This window comes from Oryzias latipes, chromosome 16 (genome assembly GCF_053564925.1).
Source record: "Oryzias latipes strain Hd-rR chromosome 16, Olatipes_Hd-rR_3.1".
NCBI lineage: Eukaryota > Metazoa > Chordata > Actinopteri > Beloniformes > Adrianichthyidae > Oryzias > Oryzias latipes.
Genome location: NC_136252.1, coordinates 24,264,862 through 24,284,059, shown reverse-complemented (window position 1 = coordinate 24,284,059; position 19,198 = coordinate 24,264,862). Strand labels below are relative to the sequence as shown.

The 19,198-nt window shown below is 41.2% G+C and overlaps 1 protein-coding gene across 12 annotated transcripts in view; it reads right to left on the bottom strand.

The window, feature by feature from the left end:
- Window positions 1-19,198, bottom strand: part of grik5 (glutamate receptor, ionotropic, kainate 5) — a 115,844-nt gene that overhangs the window by 79,233 nt on the left and 17,413 nt on the right. For 7 of the 12 annotated variants that reach the window (XM_020710269.3, XM_020710262.3, XM_020710267.3 and 4 more), the window contains exon 3: window positions 16,937-18,717. The exons of 4 other annotated variants lie outside the window; for them this stretch is intronic. The gene's annotated coding sequence lies outside the window, so the exon portion shown is untranslated. Of the gene's footprint in view, window positions 1-16,936; window positions 18,718-19,198 lie in introns of those variants that run through there. One more of the 12 variants, XM_078933568.1, reaches the window with a different exon arrangement.

Sequence of the window (19,198 nt, the reverse complement as noted above, 5' to 3'; positions counted from 1 at the left end):
GATTGTTTTCTTTATGAATTAATTTTTTTATTGATGAACTAGAACTAATAAAAGAAGAATATATAATACATGCAACTCAATCTCTTACATCAGCAGACCAAAGTTGTATAGCACCTGTAATTTCTCCAGAAATTTCCTAAAAAACAAACATGTCCACTCTTCTATTAAAAAAAACAGAATATTGGAAGTGATCTAACAAAAACATTACATTATTTAAACAGAAAAAATAACTAAATCTTCAATCCTCTGGTTTTATACTGTGTAAACACAATAACATGCTTTTTATTACACAAGAATTGTCTTCATTTATGCTAAACCAACCATTGTCACACACTTTCTGTGATTTGACATCTAAAAAAACCACCAGTAAAACTCAAAAGAATAATTTTCTGAACATTTTTCAAGCCTCTTGAGTCGCCGTGGACAACATGAAACTACATTTTTACATTCAGTTTTCTACACATCTTTATTAGCTAGAATCTGGATTTGAACTGGTTGGGGGGGGGGCTCTCAAAAAATGTACTGACTCCAGTCAATCAGCTGCAGAGTTGCAGGTGGGGTTCGTGTTGTATGACTCAGGGCTCATTCAGTCCAGGTTTGATTTGTGACCTGCACTCTACTAGTGAGAAAAGTCTAAATGGAATCTAAAGAACTGAACTTAAACAACTGAACTAATTACTACAAAAAATTAGCAAAAAGAAACATAAAACAAACCCAAAAAACAGAAATCCTTATATAAAAATTGCCAACTGCTGTTTAGGTTTGATTTCACACTGCACTTATAACTGTGGGAAGGTTTTATTCTAATTAAGTTAGAAAAGATGGAGGAAAACATTAAAAACATCTGTAGGTACCACAGCTAATTCTAATCAATATTTTAATAAGGAATTGATTTGACTTAAAGTTCACAATCCACTTTAGTTAAACATTTCATCAAATTTTGATTTTTTGCGTCCCCAAAGCCAGCTGTGTTTGGTTAAGAAAAACATTTTTCACATCATTTGTGATTTAAGTAAACTAAAAAATTTAAGCTGACAATAAATTCAGACTTAAAACCTTCTTTTTTTTGCCCAACCAGGAAATTAATCAAACATGGATGGATTTTTCAATTGATGTTGGATTTTGACTAAATGTTTTAAAACCCAGCCCTCAAATGGTTGTTGATCTAACTCTATCCACAAAATACTTCATAAATATTTTTGTGAGTATTTTTAGCACAATTAATGTAAATCTGTCACCAACTAGTGTAATATTTCTGACCCATGGTGCAAAGACCTTAATACCTTCTCCCTGCATAGTTGTATAAATCTGTGATGCATGTTTTCTTTTTTTTGCTCTTGTTGTAAATTGTAAAGCGTCGCCATGAACATTTCCTCTTTAAGGGACAAATAAAGGCTTATCTTACTGCATGAAAAATACATCAATAAAATTAGTCAAATGAATCTTTTTATAATAATTCTCTAACTCTAATGGTATTCTATCTTTATCTCAAACTACTTTTGCAATTTATTCATGATTGGAAAACAAATTGCATACCAAAATATCTTCAAATTCCTTGAGCTCTGATCTTCACAATAAACCCGCCTATGTGATATTTTGAAAGAAAAATAAACAGAACCTTGGTTATTTATCAGAATAATGAAATTTCCACCCCTTGTCTGTGGTAGATGCTATAGCTCATTTAACTAACAAATAAAGATGCATCCTCACTCTGTTCTCTGCCAAGTACTTTTGCAAGCATCACCACAGCAACCAAAGCCAGACAGACCTCTCTCTGGCTGTCTTTTATTGGTCCTGTAAAGGCTGCACAACACATTTCTGCCTGCAGTCAGCTGCTGTAAACTGAGCAACTCCATGGATGTGTCTTAAAGCAGAGCTCTTCTTTAATTTAAGATTGTGTGTTTTTTTAGATGGCCTAATTCATTTAAAAAAATTTTTCCAATGGTACCTTTTCGTCACGCTGTTTCAAAATCCCCATCATGCACTGTTCTTCTGCCCAGTCTACCAGTCTACATCTCTGTGTCATGTGTCTCACGTAGTGCATTTTCATCTGCTCCCCCTTAAAACTCTAATACATGCATGGCAACACATACACGACACATGCACTCAGATTAGCCTATACGCTGACACAAGGACATTTTCTGTCTGCATGAGCATTCTCCTAGTACCCTGAGGTCAGGACGTTGCACGTAGCATCCACATACGCGTGCCTGTTGTCATTTGTCTGGAACAGCTTTAAGACCCAATCTGTAAAATCCCCAAACACGCTCACAGAAACAAAAGTATGTGGTCATCAGTGCACTGTATTTGTCTAGAATTATCTTTTACTCTTTTTGAAAGCTTCTATTTCTACTAACATTTGTTTACAATAAAGGTGAGGACCACACAGAGAAGCAGCTGAACAACGGTAAGGGTTTTCAACTGGTTTGATTTACTGCTGGCTTTGCATTATTTTGCTATTTGCTCTGCCAGGCTGGAAGAAACAAGGCGGACAGCTCAAGCCGGAGGCGGCGCAGAGCAGGAGAGCGAGAGGAAAACATTCATCCATCTTCTAGTCCCAGTTAGTCATCTGCAGGGTCAAGGGAGTTGCTGGAGCCTATCCCAGCTGCTAAGACTAAGGTGCAGTACACCCTGGACTGTTTCCGAGCCCACTGCAGGGCCACAGACAGACAGACAGACATCCAAACAGTCACACCCTCTGACCCAATATGAGAATTGGACTGAATGACCCCTCCCCCCGCATGCTCCACACAGCTAGTACCCACCGGCTCCAAGACACCAAAGTCCCATAGACTCTATTGGGAAATACACACCTATTACTCGGTTATTCTGTTGTCAGAATAACCATTCTTGCTCTGCTACCTTTTTTTGAACATGTTTTAGCTAATCCCATTTTTTTCGGTATGTTATAAACTGGCCAATCAGATGGCTCAATAAAAGCATGTAGTGCCTGCTGGCCCCCACCTCCAACCTTCAAAACATCTGATTGACAGATTCTCCCGAGCCCCCTTTCAGTGGAAGGGGTGTGGACTTCCAACAAGCCCACTCCTAATTAGTGACAGTAGTTACCATAGAAACGCTGGCTCAGACCGAGTTGGATCAATCCCTGCCTACTAAAGTCGCCTTGCTCCAAACGGCAGTGTCAGTTTCACGAAAAAATGCGACTAAATTGATTTTGTTTTTTTAAGGCCGGAGGCCATTTTCTATGGGTGACGTCACACTCGCTTGGTCCAGTTCTATACAGTCAACATTCACACCTGAGGGGCAGGAAAATCCAAAAGATGATGCAAATTCGGAAAAGAAAGAAACGAGCCAGGATTTAAAGCAGGGCCTCGTTGCTGTGAGGTGACACTGCTAACTATCATGCAGACCTGAGGAAAACATCTGACCCTAAAGCAATGTACAGCATCAATAGTACACAGTAGAAGATGGCATTTATTGATGAAGACAAGCAAGGTTATGAAGAAGAGGAAGAAAAAAAGAAGAGTAAGCAGAGGGAACTTAATGAATTTAAAGACTATAACAACAGCGCAAGTTAAATTGTCCATTAACTTAAGGGTTTGTGTGTTGTCTGGCCATAACACTCTAATTTAACAGGTTACACTCCAATGCTTTCTGGGCAGGTCCAAGCAAACACCTTTAGCATAGGAGGTTAGCCTGAAGGCTACAGCAGAGGCAAGCATTTACGGTGGACAGATAAGGCGCAAAAGAGTAATGTGTAATAGACAAAAGGAGAGGAGCAAAACAGATGGAGCTACATGGAGGAAATGTAGTGGTGAAGGAGAGATAAGGGAGAAAGATAGGAGAACCACAGAAGAAATATTAAAAGTCAAGGAAGACAGCATGAGAGGGGAGGATGGATTAGTTGGAGGGAAGCAAATTCACAAGGGGGAAGAAGGTATAATTTCTTCAGATATAGAGGGAGATAGCCACTGCAGAGGGACAAGATGGAGATTTCAGTGCAGCCCTAAAAGGAACGGAGAGAACCGCACGTCCAATTATTCCTCTGGAGGGCCCCTTGGAGTGGAAGCAAAAACAAAGAGACAACAGATTTGCTCCAAAATTGACACAACAATTTGGTGGCAGAGGGGTGGACTGGATGGGAGGTTAATTTGTTTTAATTGGTCCGTGCAATCACAGGGTGTGATGAGGAAGATAATGACAGAGAGACAAATGACTTTTTCGTTTTTTTCGTAGAGCCTAACTGGCTAAATTGACTTTGTCACATCAATGTCATTAAAGTGGTTCGACAAAGGATTCAAAATGTCAAATACACCATTACCTTTTTGATTAGTTGGAATAGATAAGTAATAGACAAGGTACAGAATATTTTCACAACGCAGCATTTGTTAATAGAGATGGCAAGCATTTGGCAGAGACTCTATACCATAACCCAGACTTGAAGCGACACCTGTCATTAGCACTTAAAGTGAGGTATCTAAGTAGCTTGCAGAGTCATGTTATGGAAGGCTTTGCTGTGCACGTTAGCTTCTAACTTGGAGTAGTGTTTTTGGGCCAGAAAATTGTTAAGAAGACATTTATTTCGCTACAGCAGCCTGACCACTTTTGACAGATGTCAAGTCCCACTGACGAAACAAGTCAAGAAAAAATAACAGTCAAATGTCATCCACCAGCGAAACAAGAGTGCACAGATGAGTAGTAATGCAATGCTTGTGTGTGCATGTTGGGATGCTGCCAGCGCAACCAAAAAAAATGACAGACAGAGACACAGTGTATAAAACGGATTAGCTGACTATTATAGAAGAGCTGTCAGATGCTTATAAGACCAAAACACATTTCTGCTCCTGTCTCTTTTTAACCAGTGTTGCTCAATCTCCACCCCGATCCGCTTTAGAAAGACTTAAGGGCTTTTACTGATTCCTCTAATGCTTTCAGATGAACCCAACGCTTTGACATGTATTCTGTTAGCTAGGGCACAAAGACACTGACAGAAAGGCAGCAACAACTGTGTATTTCACCCTCAGTAATATGGGGGGAGGGCCGGTTATGCATAGGGTTGTTTGTAACTAGGAGGCTGCGATACTGGAGGCTATGAAACTCCAACATTAGCAGTTCGCTGCACCAGACTGCATGGACCAATGAGGTGTTGGTTCATGTTCCCAGGCTTGGGGGAATAGTGAGTTAATCTTCAAAGTGCCTGTAGATGAGCCGTGATCTGAAGTGCTGGTAGAGTAATAAGCAATTACATCACTACAAAATGGAAATGTAGAGAAACTTAAAAGATTAGAACAGTTGAAATGATCAACCTTTGATGAGGAAATAGTATTGGGGGATTCATCAGAAATTGGGCGGCCAATTTTGAATGACTGTAGTAGAAAATCAGATTTTTTTACAGATTTTTATCATAGTTTTCCCTTCCGCTCACTGGCGATGTGCAGATGAGGATTAAAACAAGAAAATAGCGGTAGATAAATGCAAAGGGTCTTTGTATTCACTGAGCGATTTGGCCAGAGTTCTTTTATCAGCATGGCCCTTTGCTCTCTAATGAGCCTCACACCTTCAGACCTGCTTTGCTCCAAAGCAGACATTGCTCATGTTTATTTATATTATGCCGGTATAGACCACTTCAAAAGACGGTCCGGTTGGCACTTTCAAAAGAGTTGCTCTCTTCCTCTGGAGTTCCAGTAGCTCTCCTCTGGCCCTGCCTGCTGCACCTGTCTCCCTGCCTGGTCTCAAGCTTTATTTACTGTAACGCTTTTGCAGCGATAACACAGCAACTCAGCAGCTGCCGTTTTTGCCTCCACACACGTGCACGCTCCCTTGTGTGCGTGCATGCTTCCAAGTTGGCTCACGATCAGAGCAAAATAAAAGCTGTTGCAAGCTTGTCATTTGTTTGATTCATTTTGATTGTTCTTTTCTAGCTCACCTTCATGCATTTCCACCTGATCCGTCTTAACTGATATCCTGACATGCAGCATCTACTCTCTGTCACATCCATATGTTCCTCTGAGAAAGCAGTGGCCTGAGTTTAGTGAAGAGGTCAAAAGAGGAGGAGGCAAATAAAAGGATAATGCAACATGCACCCAGCTCCAACCAGCTTCTGACGGCTAATCAATGTGCTTCTGCTTTACCTCTGTGGCTTTGGTCCAGGCGGCTTGAAAACAGAGCCAGAGAGAGTTTCCGCTTTCCTCCATGAGGGCATGGCAAAAACCAGCAACTATAAACCTGGCAGATTTGCTCAGTACTGCGGGACTCTACCTTTCTAGTTTGCTGACATCCCTTCTCTAAAAGGACCTTCAGGGATGATTTTTATTTACACTGATGTTTTTTTTGATGAGGCTTAGCATATGAACTTTAAAGACCTACTCCGATAAAGATGGAGTATTTTTAGTGTTTTTAACATGTTTTTTTTTCTGATGGAGGACATTTATTAAGAAAATGAAACTCAAAATTACATTGCATGTGTATTGCATGAGTATTTATTTATTCAAATAGCTGTAAGTCAGGAGCAGAAGACAAAATGCTGTTTAAAGAAGATCTTATTTGTGACATAGAAAATGCAGAAGGCAGGCAAAAATCTCTCTGCTCTGCTTCATTCTGATGCCTCAACTTGCTGACAAATAAATCCATGTGCATCTTCATTGTCCTCATCCGAACTGGCATCTAAACTGTACGACTGGCTCCAATATTGCTCAACCATTTTTCTTTTTTTTACTACGGTAATGTTAGGTTGGGGGTGTGACAGGCTGTAAGCTAGAGGGAGAGAGTGTAAACAGATGGATGATGGAAGATTATCCACAAACACATAGTCCATGTGAAAAAACAAATACTTCATTGATCTGTGGAGCAGCATGAGCCTCCAGACCTGACAAAGGCCGCATGTGCTGACAGACTCCATCAGTCATGGACAGCCTGCGGGTTCAGTGATTACCTGTATGTATGTAAATCAAATGAGCAATAAGACAGGTTATCCGCCAATGAAACACAGTTATTATTGCTGCAGATGGAATGTCATCAGCGAGTGCCACTGGCCAACTGCTAGTAACTGATTATGCCCCATTGAGACTAGATAGAGAAATTGAAAAGTGTTGATATCAGGAATATGAGCGTTTGTAATCCCTCAGGACTGCATGATTTCTTCATTTATCCAAGTGGAAAAAGATCAGAAATCATCTGGTAAATTACATTCACTGGTCAAATAATACTGGGAAATTCAGTTTGGTTCTCTGTACCCTCAAACTTAGTTGATATTAAACTCTAAGTTTAGTCTTTTGGTAAAGCTATACATGACACTTCCACATAAGTGGACAGTAATGGATAATTTGGCCGCAAGAGCCTGATATCCCCAGTAAAGTTATGGAGGCCAAAAACAGAAAGAACAGCAATTAAAAAATACATTTAGGCTACAAACGTTGTTTAGGCTTTCTGTGGGCTCTGAGCTCACCAAAGTGGAGCAATATATCTTTGTGCTTTTTGTCTGTGGTTATAATTGAGCAGTAGAAGTTTATAGGCAATGTGTTTGTAGCTTTAAATTCCCAATCTGTTGTGAATATTCACAAACCCAGTTGCTCCTCTCATTCTAGGAATGTTCCTCCTCAGAATTAGAGGTTAACCAATGTGGAAAACAACCATCACTATATTCAGCTGCACCTCCTGCAAAAAGGAAGGGAATTTCCTAAAATAGTCAAAGAGCAATAAAAGCTCCATTATTACACTTAAACTTTGAGTGGCTAGAAACAAGAAACCTGATTAAAATTCAAATTTAATTGATGGGATATGTTAACCTTAGTTGTAGCATTCTATCTCTGGCAAACAATGTGTTTTAAGTGGTTTAGATGCTGCTAAACGGAACCAAAGACAGCATGACACCTGCTATTTAAGACTTACAATCTATGACTAATCCCAAGTTTCCTAACAAATACCGTAAGCTTAGCAGCTTGAGTCAACCAGCTTTTAATTCAAACACTGTGCAACCCGCCAACCTGCTGGCTTTCATCTATCTCCTACTACCGACCTGCCAATAGCTGATTTGAGGCTGACTGAAGGTGCTAAAAGGGTGGTGGTGCCTGTGTGGATGGGCTGAGTCTGTGCTCTCAGCCTGTTTTCGCTCTGGATCAAAGGCTGTATCACGAGCAGACTGGAATACTTTGTGCCTCTCAGTATGACCACGGCGCTGCTCGTGTGAAACACATTGATTCTGACATCAACCGACCACAAACGCTAACCATGACATTGGCAGAGTGCACCCCCACCCATAGTCTTTCATGTTGAATTGAAAGAAGTCAGAAGACACAAACAGAGCAATGCCGCCTGCCGGGGTTCTCACATGCAGATCTGCAAAGCTGGTTCCGAGAAGAATGATCATCTTAATCACACAATCTTGAAATTCTTGCATTTTAATTGACGTTACTGTATAGATGATTTTTTTTTCTTTATTGTTTGTTTTGGCTTATTGAATGTGAGTCAAATATTCAGAGGGAACAACAGTGAAAAGAACACCTATACTACTCCGAGCCTGAGAAGGACTGCAAACTCTTATTTTACCCTTTATCAAAATAATATAATATGAATGCAAAGCAGTATTTTTATTTTAAAGATTCGTATTAATTGTATTTCTTTTATGGAATGAATAAAAACAAAATATAAAGAGAAACTAGTAGATTCTCAAAATGTGAATTTGATTTTAAGTTGTTTTTAACTCCTTTGACTGGCTTTCAAATATAATACTTCCTGTGCCAAACAGTATAATCTCAGTGCAGTTAATGAAAGGTTTTAAACAATGCAGGACATAAATGGCATTGTCTCTTGTTATTCCTTAAATCTACTTTGGTGAGCCACCATCCTTTTGCCTGCTGCAAGTAATCTGAAAATAAACATGAAGTATGTAAAGAATATACATTGCTATGTAGCAGGTATATTTTCCCTCTGATTTTGCAGCATGACCCCCACTGATCTTGTGCAGCATGAGACGATACTCATTAAATAAAATCAGCAATCAGAAAAGCTCAGAATCTTTACCAAAGTTTTGCTTAGTATTTGAAATCTCTGAATTCGGAGGTGCGTGCAGAGCAAACAAGGCCTCTTGATGTCAGTTGGGATGTAAAAACTTAGCCAGTTTGTCTTACTTATAGGTGCACCCCAGCTGTCTTTTCATTAACTTAACTAATCAAAATTAAACCAACGCTTTTTAAATAAGCCTTACTTTTGAAAATTACTAATATTTTATTTTCTTCAGTCAGGAAACCACCATGGAGGGGTAAAAGAGCCACATGTGGCTTTGGAGCCTCAGGTTCCAGACTAGGATTCCTGAGCAAATGAGAAGCTCAAGATTTGGACTAACTAATCCACATGAGGCTTTTCACTCATCTGACAACAATTTTCTACAAGCTGGGAGAGATGTTAAATTGTGTACATTTATTACATTTATTGTTTTGGAGATTATGTCTATTTTTTGTTCTTTATTCAGTAATTATGATATCATTTATGCACATTCGGAGTATCATGCTTCAGTGAGTCGGTTAAAAATGCAGCAGTTTAACATCAGGCAGTAGTCCATAATCGGCTGGCACAGCACCATTTGGACCAAGGTAGCTGGACTGCAACTGACTTGCATGTTAACGCTTTGGCCTGGCAGAGTTTATAACAAGGTCTTTACTTAACAGCCCAAAATACATTTGTCTCTGAAAGAATTAGACGTGTGCAATGTCTTCTGATAAGGTCCCAGAGGACAAATGACGATAAGCTAATGATAGCCAAAAAAAAGGAGTCATTTCCAAGGGCTTTGGCTGAGTTTTTAACTCTGGACGCCCTTCCTGAGATAACGGACTGCGACCAAACCTGGTCTCAAACCAGTGACTTGCTGATAACAACTTCAGTGCGATGCTCACTTTAACAGCCTGCAGGGCAGCAGCAATAACTATAATAACAACAATTAAAACAACCATAAAAATAGCATTAAAAGGTGAAACAAGGAGACGTTCAATGAAGAATGAAAAGTTTGAACAAACTCATCAGATTGACCCCAGCTAACAAAACTATTACCTGGATTGCATCCATCTATTTTTCATATTTAAAAAAACTAAATGTAGCTTACCAGCTGAATAAAAAAATGCAGCATCAAAGTCCTGTTGGTGTTTTGATTTTAGGGCCAACTGTGAACCCACATATCCACAACTACTTAAGGGCCTATATCATGCAAAATCCACTTTTTGAGCTTTTAAGTGTATTATATTGTTCTTTCCTTACAAATAAAACAACCCCAAAGCAGTAATTTCATCCCTTTACACATTTCTGAGTATTCCTCTAAAAACCTTTGGTCTGAGCATCAGCCCCTCTGAATCCCCAAAAATCGAGCGGGTTCTCACATTGTGACGAAGATAAGTGAGGAGCTGCCCGTGGGCGATACGCAGACATGTTGCTGAGGCCGACTCTAGGTTGACGTCATGAAATGGCAAAAGGTGGTGCCTCAGAGATTGAGTCAACTTACATCCGGGTAGGAAAATGAGCTTGCAAGTATAACTCATATTTCATAAAAAAAAACATTCTTTAGTGTGCCAAAGGTAATACATATTATCATATAAATGGATATAGTTTCCTCTGAAAGGCTTAAGAATAGCATGATATAGGCCCTTTAAAGATGTAGGCCTACATTATTATACATCTTTACGTCAGGGTTTTATGCTTTATATCTAGCTATTTCTTTCCTAAAATAGCATAGCAGGTATATTTTCCCTCTGATTTTGCAGCATGACCCCCACTGATCTCCTAAGTGTTCAGCAGACAAATTTAATCAGTGATTACAGTGTCACATCCCGCTGGGACTTTTTTTAAACAGCTTATTATTAAAAGGTGCACTCGTTTACAACATTGATAAGTTGATGATGAAACAGCTATTTTTGTTCGAATAACTATTATAATAAGAATACTTTGACAAATTAAGTAAAAGGCAGTTTATTCCCAATCAAAGTGGAGAAATGTAATTAAACTGACAAACCATCAAAATAGGGTTTAAACTAGTTTAAAAATGTGTGATTGTTCAAGTGATTTAGAGACTTTTTCTCTTTTGCTCAGAGTGACTTAATTTATTTTTTACTATATCCAAACCTGTTGAGTTTTCATGGCAGTTTTTGCAAACACAAAAATCAACAACAAACCTGTTCATTTGTGCTGCCTTCAATCAGCAGGTACACAGGTACGCTGCAACTCCAACAGCTCCTTGATAGATAACAAATAACAGCTCTGGTTGGAACAAACATCACACAGTTTCTTTTCCTGGTCACAAATAAAAACACCAACCAAACATGTTTTATGTCGATGAAGATTCTCATTCCTCCCGGCCATGCTGTCTTGAACTTGAGTATTCTCCTCCTGAAAGGTTTTGCCACTTGTTTCGCCACTCGTGAAATTCGCCACTCATCCAAGAGGCTTCACGAGTGGCAAAACATTTCAAGAAGAGAAGAGTAGAAGTCCAAATGCCTCTGGAACTTCCAGAAAAAAAAATTCAGCTTTTCACATTCTTACAAAGCACCCATTTATGTCTCAGTTCAGTTTTTATCAGATTGTTTTTGTAGCATCATCTTGAGATGCCATACAGAAACTCAGAGCTCAAATGATGTTTTACGTTTTTAAGACAAATCCCACAGAGAGTTGTTGCTGGCCAATCTCAGCCTGCACTTTTTCAATTTGATCATAAATATTTGTAAAGAGTTTTAATAACTAATAAGTAATACTAGCAGTGGTTTCATCTGTCTTGCTGGAAAAAAAGGATTTGAAGTCCCAAACCAATCATCTTTTGATGTATTTTAAAAGCATTCCCAGTAATCTTTTAATTAGTATTGTCCAAAATCAAGAAACCTTTCCTGTTTTCTAGAGCATAATTTCTGCAGGGCGGCAGTAGTTCATTAGAATTTCACCTCCAAGTTGTGGGCAGAAAGAGCAAGCCCGCCCCCATTCCTTTCGAAGTTGCTGAGAGCACGGAACATGGAGCATGTGGCCAGCCCAGCGAATTTTCTACGTCACAAATACAATCTTTTTCAAATGGCATTTTTTCGTCTGCTCCTGATTCACAAAAATTTGAATAAAGAAATCCTCAGAAATTTAATTTTGAGCTTAATTCTCTGAACATATGTCCTCCATCACCCTGCGACAGACTAGCGACCAGTCCAGGGTATCCCTTGCCTACGCCCAAGTGGCCGGGATAGGCTCCGGCAACCCCGTGACCCCGAAAGGGAATAAACGGTTAAGAAGATGAATGAATGAATGAATGAATGAATGTCCTCCATCATCAGAAAAATGCCACAGGAACATGTTAAAAACAGCAAAAACTGTATTTTCATCAGACTGGGTGTTTAAGGTGATTTCTTTTTGAATAAACCACAAGAACAAAGCTGACTGAACCAACAAACAAGAAAATTAAGAAAAGTGACAAATTCAAGCACTTTGATAAGACAACGAAATAAACCAGTTCAACCATCCACATTACAGCAGCATCTTTTTGGCAGTAAAACATAATTGCTGTGACTCTCAGTGCTGATGAAAACCACCCAGGCTGACACTGATCACCTGGGTGTCAGACGGCATTACACCTTTATCGACAGAAAACTAACCTTTTTCTACTGATGCTAATGCAGGAGAGTGGCAATCTCAGCTTTGGTGTGGTCCCCCATTTGCAGATACTTAAGCAACCAGCCCAACAAAAAACTGTTACAGTCACAGCAAATATTCTCAAATGATAACACCTATACCTCAGATCAGCCACATTTCACACATGGCTTTTATCTTCCAGCGATCCATTCTTAATGAGTCCATTAACTGTGAGGCCATTAGCAGGATCCACTTTATAGCCAGCCAAACAGCCCAGCCGGGGGCACATTAAGGAAAGGGCATGTGTGTCCTAATGTCCGTTTCTTGTCACTCTTCTCACCACAGACACTCACACACCTTCAGTCTTGAACAGTCTTTCCCCGAAGACCAGCTGGTCTGAAGAAAGCAGAACTGGACTCACGACTAAGCAAACGGGGACATTTTTTTCACTCCATTAGGCAATGCGGAGCAAAGGTTTAGTTCAGGCTGCAGTGCCTCGCGCTGGTGGTCAAGCGGCGAAAGATTGACAACGGAGAAATCCGAAGTGCTGCTCAGTGTTTGAACAGCTCTCCCATCCTAAATTAGAGCGGCTCGCTTCAGAGCAGAGGCTGTTTGGAACACACCAGGGTTAAACTGCAATGCAAGCAGCATCAAGGGGCAGAACGGCAATCACAACCCTGAGCTGATGAGAAAATTATATATTCAATGTTGATAACATAATAATTATCTGCTCCTCTCCAACACTGTCAAAATGGCTTTTTTTACAAGCATGTGACAGCACTGTGGAATGGAGCATCTGCTTCCACCAGAGTACTGTTAACTGATTAATGATGCAAACAATGAGAAAATGTGCTTTTGTCTAAACAATCAGTGGAAAATCATTAAGGAGGAAAAAAACTTCTCAAACACAATCAAAGCTGGAAAAAGAGAATAAAATCAAAGGAAGACCAAATCACAGAGCTGAGAGGATCCAACTGGCACAAGCAGAGATGGTGTGAAATGATCTGTTTCAACGTGAAGAAGCTTAGATGGATCAACTACAGCAAACTGCTGCCACATTGTGTCATATCATTCAGAAAAGCACTTGAAATGTCAATCCAAAATAGAAATAAGCATTGCTAATCATTTGGTTCATCGTCTTCATATAACCTTCCACTTTGGGCGTGTCTTAGTTTACAGAGCACATGTATCTCAATGTGAGTTTTTTCTGACATCAACTGTTCTGTCTCCGCTTAGGGTTTCCCAGACTCTGAGCCTGCGGTCAAAGTTCATTTCAGTCCGCTGACACGCTCATGACCCGTGCACAAGAAAACAAGAAAACAGCTTTTCAAGCCTGAAGCTGCTCGTTTGGGCAGTATGTCATCACAAGTGATGTATGTAGAGATGGACAGACTGTGGTCACATGACCCACTGGTTTGCATTTGACCCAACTGAAGCAAATCATTTAGCAAATAGCAGGCAGTTGGTGAAGATTTTACACTCACAGGTCAATCAAATGACACAATTTCTGTGTTATTTTTGGACAGAATTCATGAAATTGTGGCCTTACAGTACTCCTGTCATGTTCAGTGAACATAACCCCAGAACAATGAAATATTTAGAAACTATACTGTACGTTTTTGCTGTAAAATTGGGCCATTTCAAATCACGATTGGGGGGCTGAGGTATTCTGCAACAAGCCACCTAGATGTCACCTTTGAATTGACCTCACTCCAGTTGCTTCCGTATACTTGTATTGACTGTACACGAGAACTAGATCGAGCAAGTGTGATGTCACCCATAGAAAAAGATTTGCTTCCAGTTCCAACTATATCAAGCAAATTCAGTCTGCATTTTTTCGTGATAAGGACACTGCCATGTCGGAGCCAGACGACGTCAGTAAGAAATAATTGGTCCAGGTCAGATGGAGTCAACGTTTCTATGGCAACCACCCTACCCTACCACCTGAAAATGGTGAATCTGTCAATCAAACATTTCAAGCATTGGAAGTGGGGGCCAGCAGGCACTATGTACTTTTATATATTGAGGCATCTGATTGGTCTGTTTATAACCTAAATAACTTGCATAAAAAGAAATAAATATCATGAAAAATTAGAGGATTATCTAGAACAGGGGTCCCCAATTCCAAGCCTACATTGAAGCTTCTTATTGGCTAAACACACCTGATCCAGGTGATCAGCAGCAGATAAGGCAGGGTTTCTGGAAAATCACTAGGAGGCCGGCACCCTTTGTCAAAAAACATGTTAAAAAAGGAAGCAGAGCAAGAATGGTTATTTGATCTATATAATGACTTAGTAATAACTGTTTATTTTTCAGTAGAAGTCTATGGGAGCCAATAGATACTTCCTGTCTGGAATGCCAGAGGGCGAGGGTCACTCAGTCCAGTTCTCATACACAGTCAACAGTCCTGCCTTAAAATGGAATGTGGTTCCCTCTTACTCATCACTCATTGGTTTTGCTTTATCCATCAGTTCAAGTTTGTCTTTATCAGTCATATGATACACTGTCCCTCGCTGAATATGTCTTAAGCTTGCTACTCTGCACTAATCTTCAGCTCTGCAGGCTCCGTTTTTTCTGCTGGGAGGAGAGAGGTTTAATTCCTATGGGGAGGGGGTTCCATGAGGTGTGGCTGGGCGTAGGGAACCAGCTGAACCCTCATATTCAGTCACTAATCCAAGATCCACAGGTTTCAGACAGATGTACTTTACCTCCGCTGCTCCCTGCTTGTTTTTGCTTCTCACGCGAGTGGGGGGGGACAATTTATCAAGCACTGCGAGAACCTGTATCGACGTGAAACACAGCATGAGGATTCGGCTTTTACTTCACTTTAAGTGGCAAGGTCAGCGCGGCGAGAATGTGTGTCAGAGCTGTCACGCCGAGAAGCATAAAGCCAACAGTCCAGCCAGAGGATGCAACCTAAAGCATCATTATAACAGCCAGATGTCTCACCATGAGAGGAGTGCTTTATGTTCACGCGTGCTGGTAAAATACTGCTGCATCCTCTCGTTTGCCAGCTTTTAGTCACTTTTAGAATCTGACAGTGCAACATAAAACAGAAGATAAGATAAAACAGAATTCATGTTGTAGTGGTAAACATACAGACACCTCCCATTTATTTGAGGACAGAAAACCTTCCTTTCTATGTATTTATGTGCAGTCACACTAACCGTTTCCGCTTATCCTCAGAGGGCGACATCGAAGCCATATTGTGAAAGTCAGGCCCCCGAGACAGTGTAATGTGGTCAACACTGTCCTCTCTTCGATGCCATCATCACGAGCCACTTCTCCTCTCCTCTCTGGGCCTTTTTGACAGTGACAAAGGGGATCGGCAGTGGCGTGTTATCGGCGTGCAGCCACAGTAATCGCATTATTTAGTAATCTTTATTCTGAGGAGCTGACCAACAGTGTGAACAAAGCGAGGCCTTGCTAAGCCCATCACAGTGCTCCTGTGGAGCAGAGGTCTTTTCCTGCTTTGTGGCCCCTCTAAACCCAAGCTCCCCTATTCTCCTCGCTGTTTCTTACGCTGCTCCCCCCTTTTCTGTGTCCTCCTCTCTGTTGCTTTCTCCGTCAGCTCCTCTTTTATTTTCAAATGTTTTTCCATGCTTCCTCACTCTTTTTTCTTTTTCTATCCTTCAAATCTTTCCGTCTAAAACGCTCTGAGCCGGGAGTTTGGGTAATGGCGTTATTCACAGTTCATTGGTCTGTTTGAAGGTTCAATCTTGATTGAGAGTCTCCTGATGCATGCCTGGTTACACTGGAAGTGTATAAAGATGTGGATATGTCCATGGAGATAGATGGGCCTTGCAATATGCAGGACATTGTAAAGGAGTTTCATTCAAGTAGCTCATTTGGGGATAAAAGAGGGCCAACATGATATGCAGTTAGAGTCATGCTTAGGGCATTAGATGAGAAATGAAGGCAACAGAGACCCAGTGAGGGAATCAGGGTCATTCTCAGAAGCAAAAACACCCCTCTCAGTTTGAAAACTCATCTCTGTTCCAACTGGCCTTAATGAAAACAAGTACAGACACAGAGACAAAAAATGCACAGAGAAGGAAGAAATGCTCACTATTAATTAGTTTAAATTAACCCCAGGACCAATATGGAGATTAGGAAACAAACACACACTCTTCGTTTGCCTCATTCTGACACTCTGATGCTGTTTTAAGCCTGGCTCTAAGATCAAAATCTCTTGCTTTGGCAGACACACAAACACAGACACTCACACACACACGTTGCCTAAAGCAGAGGAAGCACAGGATAGCAAATCCGCTATGAAAGAGCCATAAAACCAACACTGCAGGAAGACAGACCACTTCTGTGTCTCTGTGAGCTTAATACATGCTAATGACATGCGGCGCACATGTGAAGGCACACGGGGAGGCGTACTTACAGAATGATTCAGACGGTATCAGAAGGGATGGGCCATGCTGTGGCTGTGGCCGTGAAGCAACACAGGTACCGAGATCTGAGACCACAAGTTCTAGCACCTCTTCAAAAGGCGGAGGAGGTTGTCGGGGTGAGAGGGAGGGTCAGAAAAATTTACACTCTTGTTCTTTTGGGGCAAAAATGTACACAGAGAAGGAATCCAGTAACTGAATTGTAGAGGGAAAACAATTAATCCGTGTTGGCCAGTGGTGGACGATGAAGTCAGTTCAAGCAGATTAGGTTCTTCTTAACTTCAAGAAAAAACATCAAGTGGCCATCTTGACAATCAGGAAAATGAAGACAGTAAAAAACTTTTTTTTAAAGCAGTCAGGGGCTCCACCTTTGCCCTTCTTTCCTCTATTTTCCTTGTCTATTGTTTTGTCTGGGACTGCAGAGAGCCTACAGGAAAAGGGGCGCCAGCCGCAGAAAATCAATCACTGTGCCACACGACGAGAGAGCATAAAGGAGTAAATGACAAGCAGATGAAGGGGAGGATTTCCGACACCTGCTCTCCCCCTCTGTTTCTCTCCAACCTGTAAATCCTCTGGTTTCTAGTAAAAACCCTCTCCCTGCTCGCTTGTTTTTTTAGGTAACCAGCCGCTGTGGATGCAGATGAAGCGAGTCACCAGAAGAAACAGACACAGCCACTCTCCTTCTGTCTCTTCTTTCCACCTCTTCTTCTTTTGCCTTTCCTCACACTGTGCAGAATGACAATAAACCTCACAAGTTCTGCAGCAGTAGCGCTGGCTGACTGCCTGGCTGTCTGCTCGTCTTTTCTGTCTGACTTTCAGCCTGAGAGCTTGTCTGTCATTCGGTGCAGCCGTCTGTCTACCGGGCCATGCTTCAGATCGTCTGCTTCTCAAGAACTGAAATGCAAAGCAGGCAGGTGCAGAGAGGACATGACCATCACTTACTGCTTAAGTCCCCCCTCCAGGTGGAATCCTGAACCCTGCCCCTGCTCAGACAACACTGACAAAATACGAAGAGACTCTGGTCTACAATAGGACATATCAAGGTACTTTAAAGTTTTTTGAGCTTCAGTGCTTCTTTTTCTTCTCGATAATGTGCTTTGTGACCTATTTTTTTCTCCCTGCTTGTTATCAATGCTGGACTCCCTGTCCCTCTTCTTTTTCTTTCACTGAGAGGGGATAAAGAGAAATTGTGCTGCTTCACAATACATTTCCCCTACAATGAGAGAAAGACTTAATGAAAAGGAAAGAGAAGGAAATTCTGGATAAACGGGGCATTTTGAAATTGTTCCTTTAAAGAAGAAAAAAGAGAAAAATCCATTCTCCCCCACCAAGAATTTTATAAGACAGGCTCCCGAGGGTGGATTTTCAATTACTCGCTTTTGCCCACAAAGTTATCTGGGAAAAAAAATGACCCCGCTCTGAGGTGTGAAACCAAAGTCTTGTAATCTTAGAAGGATTTCCGGTTGACAAATCCATACGAGTCCCTGTGTACAATTGCTCAAGCATCACTGCAGGATATTTCAGTTCTGACACATTCTAGTGAGCTTAATTGTATGCTTAACATACAGGCTTGTATTAGGTCCACTACAAACGGGAATGTGTCTGAGCTCCTGCAGGCGGCTCCTGGCTAGCCCTGCCTCAGCTCTGGAGGCTCAGCCCTCACTGGAATGATTGTGGGAGGAGACGGCAGAGGCAGACAGGTGGGGAAAGCTAGCTGCTGATTGGTGTGCTCCCGTGCAGCCTGTTTGGTGTCCATCTCTGCAAGGTTTCAGACCTAGAAGAGGAAGACGAGAGGTAAAGTCCACAAGAGGAGAGTGCATGAAATGTCAGCCTGCTGACATTTGTGTCACTCAGCCTAATCGCGTATGTCCTTCTCCTCCCCGAACACGCCGTCCTGCCCGTTGTCCTGCTGTCCATCCCCTTTCCTTTTCACTCGGTTGCAGACTTTAGCGCATGTTTGCCCCCCTGATCTATTCCCCTCACTCCAAGATTTGATCCCTTCACTCCTCTAACAAGCTCATCATCAGATACTCTCCCCATGACATTTCTTTTCTACGGCCCATAAGCAATTTAGCATTCGCTCCTCTGCGGCTTTCATTCAATCACTTTCCCTTGCATTTTCTTTAAATCCAACTTAGCTGTCCATCACGCCGCACAAGACCCATCAGGCGGTTCTCAGCAGCCCGGGCTTATGGCAGAGCCCGTGTAAACACTGCTCTGGACTCCAGCTGCAACATTTAATTTCAATTTCAAAT